The 7078-nt window shown below is 42.5% G+C and overlaps 1 protein-coding gene across 2 annotated transcripts in view; it reads left to right on the top strand.

Annotated features, from left to right (window-relative positions):
• LOC137383701 (endoplasmic reticulum magnesium-transporting P-type ATPase-like) overlaps positions 1-7078 on the top strand; it is a 34738-nt gene continuing 27660 nt past the window's right edge. The window contains exons 1-3 of one of the 2 annotated variants that reach the window (XM_068056877.1): positions 1-102; positions 2496-2647; positions 4453-4555. The gene's annotated coding sequence lies outside the window, so the exon portion shown is untranslated. Of the gene's footprint in view, positions 146-2495; positions 2648-4452; positions 4556-7078 lie in introns of both variants that reach the window. The other variant, XM_068056876.1, reaches the window with a different exon arrangement.

The raw sequence follows: 7078 nt of genomic DNA, 5'->3' as shown, positions 1-7078 counted from the left end.
TTTTCTTCCTTGTGATAAACCTGACTGTGATTGGACTGCAGCAGTGGTTAAAATCTCGAGAGATCCCACAGAGGGTCCAGGCTATTCTGCAAAGAGTAAATGGTAAAAAGACTTCATGATGTGATAGTGGCTCAATGCCAGATTGGTAATTAGATATTTTAATAATTCTTCTGGTACTTTCCTAATGTGTTTATGATTTAAGTTTTAATTAGAACCCCAGAATTTGGAAGAAATAATTTCTGTCATGAACTGTACACTCCTCCTTCGTAGTCCATATCTCTCCAGTGGACCTACAGGAATGTCAATTAGTAAATCTGCCTACCAGTATGCTGGTTGAGGGAGATATTATAGCCCTGAGACCAGGGCATAAAGCACCAACATCCCTTAGAGGAATCCAGGTAACTTCTAATACAATATTGGTTTACCTCTTTAAATTTTGTAGAGTTATAACCTGTCTTTTGCAGTATTCTACCAACAGTTGAAAGTAGACAGCGTTTATGAATCTGCTTGACATATGGGTGTGGTACAGGGTTGCCAACCCTCCAGGATTAAAAACCAATCTCCAAGATGCTGCTATGAGCAAGCCAGGAGAAAAATCAATGGGGAATTTTTAAAAAAATGTTCTTTTTAAAAAAAAGAATCTTTGGATTCTTTTGTTTACTAGTTATAAAAGGATTAAACATGGAGTAAAAGGCAGTTTGAAAGATAACCAGGAGTCAGGTAAAGGGTAATGAAGAGTCTATGAACTTTCCAATTGGCTGGAAAGGTGGTGTCATATGAGTATGGATATGTTGGGCAACCAATGGCAGGAGAGTGGGGGCGGGGCAATTGGAGGCAGGACATCATGTGATTGCACCTCCAGAATTACATCCAACTGGAGTTGGCAACCCTAGTTGTTATGTTACTGGATTAGCAATCCAAAGGCTTCAACTAATAATCCAGAGAATGAGAGTTCAAATTGCGCCATGACAGTGAAGATTTGAATTCAAATTAAAAAGTACTAGTATCAGTAAAAGTGATCTGGAAGCTATTAGATTGTCATAAAAAAAAACCCCAACTAGTTGGAGCGTAGAAGGATGAGAGGTGACTTGATAGAGGGGTACAAGATGATGAGAGGCATAGATAGAGTGGATAGTCAGAGACTTTTTCCCAGGGTGGAAAGGGCTATCACCAGGGGGCATAATTTTAAGGTGATTGGAGGAAGGTTTTGGGGAGATGCCAGAGGTAGGTTCTTTACACAGAGAGTGGTGGGTGCGTGGAAAGCGCTGCCAGCGGTGGTAGTAGAAGCAGATATATTAGGGGCATTTAAGCGACTCTTGGATAGGTACATGGATGATAGTAGAATGAAGGGTAGGTAGTTAGTTTGATCTTAGAGTAGGTTAAATGTTCGGCACAACATCGTGGGCCGAAGGGCCTGTACTGTGCTGTACTGTTCTATGTTCTATGTTCCAGTTGACCAATGTCCTTTAGGGAAGGAAGTCTGCAGTCTGACCAGGTCTGGGCTTACAGGTGACTCCAGTCCCACATCAATGTGCTTGATGCTTAACTGCCCTTTAAAGTGGCCTAGCAAACCACTCAGTTAGCCCACCATTACTTTCTCAGCAGCAACTAGAGAGGGGCAATAAATGCTGGCCTTGCCAGCGATGCCCACATCCTAAAAATAAATAAAAGAACAATCACTGCTAGAAAAGTACACAGTTATAGAATATTGGGCGAGGGAAAAGGTGCAATTTAAATTATTATATTTTGTTTTCAATGTCCATATTCTCCAAGAGCCAGCTGGTTTGTATACAGACAGAAATCTTCAGTATAAAGTTATATTATTCCCTTTCTTTTCCTTGTTCTCCTCCAACACCAGTTCAGCCTGATGCAAATTTCTTGGCCTGGATATTGTGTTTTTCTTGCACCAAAGGAGGAGCAGGGTTGGGACAGGAAGTCTTAACATTTGGAACCTTAAGGAGCTTTGCATCGGCCATCAGTTTGCAAACCACCGCAAATCAGGTTCCCCCACCCCCCACACTCTCGAGCCACATCGGAACTTCAGGAAAATCGGAGCTACCCCAGCTAATACTCTGGGGACGGTTGTGCAAATCCCACCATGACAGTTGGTGGAATTTAAATGCAATTAATTAATAAATTCAATTAATTAATTTTTTAAAATTCTAGAAATGAAAGATAGTCTCAGTAATGGTGACCCATGAAACTACCATCAATTGTCATTAAAACTCATCTGGGTCACTAATGTTCTTTAGTGAAGGAAATCTGCCATGCTTACCTGGACTGGCCTACATGTGGCTGCAGACCCACAGCAAAGTGGTTGACTCTTAACTGCCCTCTGAATTCAGTTGTCAAGGGCAATTAGGGATGGACAGCAAGTGCTGTCCTTGCCAGCAATGCCCACATCCCATGAAACAAATACAAAAAAAAAAATCAACTTCCTGAAATGCACTGTTTTTTTAAAAAGCAGTAAAGTATGATTCTCTACTTCCATGTAGGATGAAGAACATGTGATTTTAGACAGGGGTGACATCTTTTGCCACTTCTCCTCACCTCCATCACCTCTTCAGAACAAAGAATTGAGCACCCACAGCCTTCTGAAGCCTCACCCTTTCAGAGTAACAAAAACACCTGTGGTTGAAAATATCCAGTAGGTACAAGGGTGCAGTTCTGTTCATTATTGATTCAAGAAAACTATAGTTACAGTGGTTGAATCACAAGGTCAAGCCTCCTCACACACTTCTGTCTCCTCCTCCTTTTACTCTTACAACCTGCTCCCTCTCTTGCAAAGCCATTATATATGATTTGTTGCTAAGGTCAACCTTTCTACTCAGTTTGTTTCCACTTGAACTTTAACATTGCTTCTAAATAACACAGAAGGCAGAAAGAAAACTTTTGTATTATATGTGCTATTAATAACGGAGGTTAAATTGGTGGTGTGATTTATTTGAAGGAAAATTCAAACAATAAAAGTTGTGTGCAATGCAAAACCAAGTACAAACCCCACCCCATTCTCTGATCTTTGTTCCCCCTCTAAGTCCTTGAATGTGTTGCCATCTTCCTGTTTGAATCCCTCTGACTGCAATTCTGCTTACATCTAAACATCAAAATGGCCCTAACCTAAGTCACAAATGAGGTTCGATGTGAATATGATGCTTTATGTCTCCTTATCATTATCGACTTCTCAGCAATCTTCAACATGCTCGACCATACCATCCTTCTTCAACACCTCTCTTTTATCCAGCTTCGTTGGAACTGCCCTTGCATGATTCCACTCCTACCTATCAGGATGTAGTCATAGCATCTCCATCAATGCCTTTTATTCTCACCCTGACACCATTATGTTGGAATTTCCCCAAGGATTCATCGTTAGTCCCCTTTTTCATCCTCATTTACATGCTGCCTCTTGGCAACATCTGTTCCAGACATGGGGTTGATTTCCACATGGATGCTAATGACACATCGTTCTCCCTCTTAATCATGTCTTATTTCCTTTTGTGTTGGCAGACTACTTCTTGGATAAATCATATCTTACTCCAGCTCAGTGTTGGGATGACAAAAGCCGCTGAGTCCATTCTCATCCCCGGGCACTATCTCAAACTGAACAGAACAGTTTGCAACCTCAGCATCCTGAATGCCCCTGAGCTAGTGTAGACTCCATGTCCTCTCAATCACAAAAACTGCTTAATTCCACTGCCATAGCATCACCCACCTCGATCTCTACCTCAGTCTTTCTGCTGTTGAAACCCTTATACCTGCTTTCTTCGCACCTTGTCTTGACTACTCCAATGCTCTTCTGGCTGGCTTCCCATCTTCCACTCTCCATAAACTTGAACCTGTTACAACTAAGTCCGGCTTGCCATCACCCTAGTTCTTGCTGACTTATAATAGCTCCCCACTCCTCTTTGCCTTATGCTTAAAGTCTTTAACTCCCTCCATGGCCTCACTCCTACCCCCACCCCCACGCACACCCCCACCCTCACCACTCTCCCGCAGCCCGATTAAACACTCCAAACATCCTGTTGTAGTTGGTTTTTTATGCATCACCCATCCACTGGCAGCAGAGCTTTTCTGCCCCCTGAGTTGTAGTCTCTAGCATTCCCACTCATTTCTCCTCAAAACACATTTTTGTCGCACAAACTTAACCCTCCCAACCATTAATTTCTTGGCTTAGTGTTGGCCATACTCTGCCATGAAACCCCTTGGTCCGCTATGTAATTTGTGTATCAGTGAGATTGAAGATTCATCGGAAATGAATAAACCTGGAAAAAATGTAGTTTTTCATTGTTTTCCTTGTGCCAATGCAGTTAAAAAATCTGTTACAACTTGTACATTTATTTTTACATTTGTTTATTTTACAGAAATGCGTTATACAAATGTAACAATTGAATTTTAATAAAATACAAGTATCTGACACCTCTTCAGTTTAAAACATGACTCTTCTATGTTTCATAGGCAATGCCTTGAATTGGGACAGCAAAGGCCCGTGACTGTATTGGATAATGAACGTTTCACTGCTCAAAGGCTTCTGGAGAAGTACATTGCTCCAATGGTTTTGGTATGTCAGTGTAATGATTGACCTAGGGGAGATCTTAGTTTCAGTTGATATGAACTTGGGTTCAGGATTTTGAGGATGAATTTATAACAATGCAACGTTCTCCTGGGTTCCTGCCACCCAAACACTTGAGCACATAATCCAGGCTGATGCTATAGTGAGGCACTGAGGACACGTTTTACTATCAGAGGTGCCGTCTTTCAGATGAGACGTTAAACCGAGGCCCCGTCTTGCTGTTTCAAGTGAAGTGGATCCCATAGCACTATTTTGAAGAAAAGCAGGGGCGTTCTCTCAAATGTCTTAGTCAATATTCCTCACCCAACACTTAAAAAAATCAGATTATCATGATGCTGTTTATGGGACCTTGTTGTGTGCAAATTGGCTGCCACATTTCCTACATTACAACAGTGACTACACTTCAAAAGTTCTTCATTGGCTATAAAGTGCTTTCGGACATCCTGATGTAGTGAAAGACTCTATACAAATGCAAATCTTTCTTCCTTTCAGACAAAGAGAGGATCAATTAACTTGTGATTGAAATTCGTATCCATAATGACTAATTATCCCATTTCAGATGCTTCAAATGGACATTCACACATAAAAAGATGGGGAATAAAGTCTGTTTTTTTATGTACAGCATGAGTTTGTCTGGTAGAAAGCCAATTTTGGGATGGCGATAACTAGAATCATAGAATCATACAGCATAGAATTAAGCCATTTGGCCAATTATGCTCTTTAAAAAAACTATCCAAACAGTCTCATTCCCCTGCTCTTTACCTGTAGTACAGAATATATCTCCTTTACAAGGAGATGTCCAATTCCCTTTTGAAAGTTACTATTGAATCTGCTTCCACCGCCCTTTCAGGTAGTGCAGTCTGGGTCATAAAAACTTGCTGTGTCAAGAAAAAAGTCTCCTCATGTTCCCTTTGGTTCTTTTGCCAATTACCTTAAGTCTGTTAAGTTTGGTTACCAGCCCACCTCCAGGTTAATTGAAAAATTTACAGGCACAATTTAACATTTAAGAGTTCTGAGTTGTGTTTATTTACATTGTACTTTTCTGTGTTACTGATCATCAATGGTCTACGATTTCTATTTGATGCTCCAGGGATAGGTTCATGGCAAGTTACCCTTCTACAACTTCAGGCAAGATAAGTGCTATGTATCACGTTTAAAAAAAATTGTCTTTATTGCAAGAGTTCTGGGTAACATCACCCGACTCTGCCCTCCCTCAGCTCATCCGCTGCTGAAGCCTTCATTCTTGCCTTTGTTAACTGTAGACTTGACTATTCCAATGTTCGTCCTTCCAAGTATCACCCTCCATAAACTTGAGCTCATCCACAATTCTGCTGCCCATATCTTAACTCACACCGTCCCGTTCACCATCACCCCTGGCCTGTGCTCACTGATCTACATTGATCTACATCAACTTCCAAGATATCTGTACTCCTCCAATTCTGTTCTCTTGCATATCTCTGATTTTAATCGTTCCCCTCCCACGGCAGACGTCCCTTCAGCTGCCCGGGCCCTAAACCTCTCTTCCTTCCTTTTAAGATGCTCTCCTGCTTGTCCTAATATCTCCTAATGTGGAAAAGTGTCAAATTTTATTCTCCTCCGACGCACCTAGGGAAGTTTACTGCATTAAAGATGGTATATCAGTATAAGTTGTTCTTAATGTCAAAAATATTCACCTTTGCACATTGGGCTGAATTTAGTGAGGCCGTTTTGAGTGGGAACAGAGGCATGGCGGAGGGGGAGATGGGGGAGGCCCGAGAATAGCATCAGATGCGTCCCACCTGGAAATCTAACGTCATGCCGTCCGGATTTGGTCAGTGGCGGGAAAGCTTCAAGGCAGCGTTGCCGCCCTGACGTGACGTGGTTGCGAATTAAATTGCTGAGCATGTAGTTATAATACATTTGCATGCAATTGAAAGCAATTCAATGGGGGCTTGGAATTAAGTGGAAGATGGGCAGCGCTCACGTGCCTCAGGTTCCCGACCATTGAAAGATGGTGGCACCAAGGTGAGGCCTCAGTGCCACAATGGGAAGGCAGCCATGTCTAGCATTGGATAGGGGAAAAATGGGGGAGCAGAGGCAATTGTTAGCCTGCAGTGCTGGGCACTCTGCGTGGGTGGACATGTTGCCTGGTGGCAATACAGGGTGGGTGTGTTGCTGGGTGGCATTACCGGGTGGCCATACTGCTGGGTGATCTGCACGGGTGGCCATACTATCGGGCGAGAGAGTTGACTCTCAGCATGGATGTATGAGACCCTTGCCAGGTGATCAGTTGGCCTCCAGAGCGTATCCTTGCAGAGATGAAGTTGCCTTGACAGCTTTGCCTTTGCTACTCATCTCGGCTTTGTCGCTAATGGCTCTCAGTGCCCACCCTTGAGCAATAGGTCAAGGAGGCAAGAGACAATCTCATGCTTACCCATTTCCAGCCACCATGATGGCTTCTCATAGTGAAATCAATAAAGACTCACCTCAATGCATTCATCCATCACCTCCTTCCTATTTGGGTTCCATGCC

The sequence above is a fragment of the Heterodontus francisci genome, chromosome 24 (assembly GCF_036365525.1).
Source record: "Heterodontus francisci isolate sHetFra1 chromosome 24, sHetFra1.hap1, whole genome shotgun sequence".
Classification (NCBI taxonomy): domain Eukaryota; kingdom Metazoa; phylum Chordata; class Chondrichthyes; order Heterodontiformes; family Heterodontidae; genus Heterodontus; species Heterodontus francisci.
This window is presented reverse-complemented; position numbering and strand designations above follow the sequence as displayed.